The following is a 2189-nucleotide window of genomic DNA, read 5'->3' as shown; positions in this document are numbered from 1 at the left end:
TACCTGTTCCCACCGCCTGGCTCCTCTGAGTCTGTCTTGTTCTTGCTAACTTTGTCATTCCGGTCTTTGTTCTTAACCATGGAGGCTGTGGGCAGCCAGGAGAGTCACCGTGGCTCCTATGAACTCTGGGTGTGTCGTTACACAGGAGCTCCTGGTCGCGTGTAGGTCCCTATGAGCTCTGCGAACTTCTGAGAGTTGACACAGATAGCCCGGAGTGTCCCTGTCTGGCCCTGAAGCGGGTGTCCCTGGGTCTCTTTTACAAGCTCCCTGTGACTTCAGTCCTTCTCCCACGGAGGCTGGGAGGAATCAGGTCACCGCATACAAGGCCATGGTTCCCCTGCCTAATTCAAACCCGATCTCCTGTCTAAACTTCCTGTGTAGACAGAATGAGTATACACACAAAGAAACAAATAAAAGCAAAGAAGCAACTTGCTCTCTTCTGTTTGGAAGGGTTAAAAAAATAAAAAGGAAGTTTGTAGATTTGGGAGGTAAAAAGACAAAGGAATTTTTGAAATGTCTTTTTTTTTTTTTTTCCTTTTTTCTTTCTCTCAACAATGCCTAGATTTTAAGCCCTTTCTCCTGCTGGAAAATCCTAGTGTGACAATCAGAAACTGGATACCAACCTTTGTCTTCTGCACACTCCTCCCTCCCGGAGCCTTTGTCTCCTCAGGCACCTGCTGCCTCCACACCCCATCTCCTCTTCTGGATGGAGGGTCTGGCTTCCCCAGAATTAAATGTGGCCAGTCTCCAGATCCAAATCCTGGATGGGAAAGGGTTAACATCTACAAGACTCCAGCAAGGTCCTCCATGGCCAGGGAAAGCCCTGGGTCAATTGGTAGAGCGCTTGTCTAACATGCATGAGGCTCTGGGCTCAAACCCCAGCACTGCATAAACCAACCCTGATGGCATACACCCCTAATCCCAGCACTTGGGAAGTAGAGGCAGGACGGGGTTCAGGGGTTCACGGGTTCACGGCCAGGCTTGGTTTCACAGTGAGTTCCAGGCCAGCCTGGCTACACGTGACTATTTCTCAGACGAGTTTCCAAAGCTAGGGCAATAGTGCACCCCAAATCCCCAGACTAAAGAAACAGAGGCGGCGGCAGAAGGCTTGATGTTAGATTGAGGTCAGCCTGGGATACACAGTGATGCCATATTGCAAATAAAACATAAAAATAGATGAGGGGCGTGTGGAGAGATGGGTCAACGAAGCGGAACCTCAGCTGAATCATCAGATGGCCTGTGGACCGAGGCCTCAGCCCACTGCGGTGGGACCATCCCTAGGCAGGAAGGCTTGGGATGTCAAAGCTGTGGGGGAGGGTCACTAGCGGTGTCCCTCCATGACCCCTGCTTCAGTTCCTGCCTTTGGGTTCCTGCCTTGGCTTCCCTCCATGATGCACAGTAACACACAGGAACGGTGATTCTCTCAGCAACAGAAGGGCAAGCTAGGACACGTTCCTCTGCATCCCTCCTGTCCTCATCCAGCTGCCTTCTCCCATCTAGGCCAAGCCTGAACCTCCTGTCCTACCTGTCCCCACTCCCACCCCTGACCCTCTCAGTTCCCCACCAAGAGGCTCATGGTCTTTGCAGAATAGGAATATAGCTTGTTTCCCAAGCACCTGGCCCCAGCCTAACAGAGTTCAACATAGCATGCAAGAGCCTGGGGTCCAAGCCCAACACAACACACACACACATCACATTACTTAAGCCAGCATGGTAACATGAACCTGTAGAGCTCAAGGTCAGCTTAGGCTTAAGTGTAACCCGAAAAGAAGGAAAGGAGAGAGGAAGGGAGGGAGGGGTGGAGGAAGGAGATGGAAGGAGGGAGGAAATGACAGGAGTTCTAGGTCCAGCTGCCACGGCAGCCCCCTTCTCTCAATCCCCTGGGCCTCTGTGCGGCCTCTGGAGCCTCTGGAGCTCTGTCCTCACTGGGCTCTGTCCTGCCCACACATCTGCCACCTGACCCTTATTTGAGAATGTCCTGAGCCTTAAGTGCCTTCCAAGTACCACTTCTTCAAGAAGTTCTCACCCCAAACCTCCACTGCCATGCATCTCCCTCTGGAGCAACCGTATGGCCCCATACCTGCTCCCTCAGCCTCACACCCTTCCCTCATCCCCACACATCCCTCCCTCCCTCAGCCTCACACCCCTCCCTCATCCCCACACATCCCTCCCTCCCTCAGCCTCACACC

Source organism: Mastomys coucha, unplaced genomic scaffold, assembly GCF_008632895.1.
Source record: "Mastomys coucha isolate ucsf_1 unplaced genomic scaffold, UCSF_Mcou_1 pScaffold18, whole genome shotgun sequence".
Classification (NCBI taxonomy): domain Eukaryota; kingdom Metazoa; phylum Chordata; class Mammalia; order Rodentia; family Muridae; genus Mastomys; species Mastomys coucha.
This window is presented reverse-complemented; position numbering follows the sequence as displayed.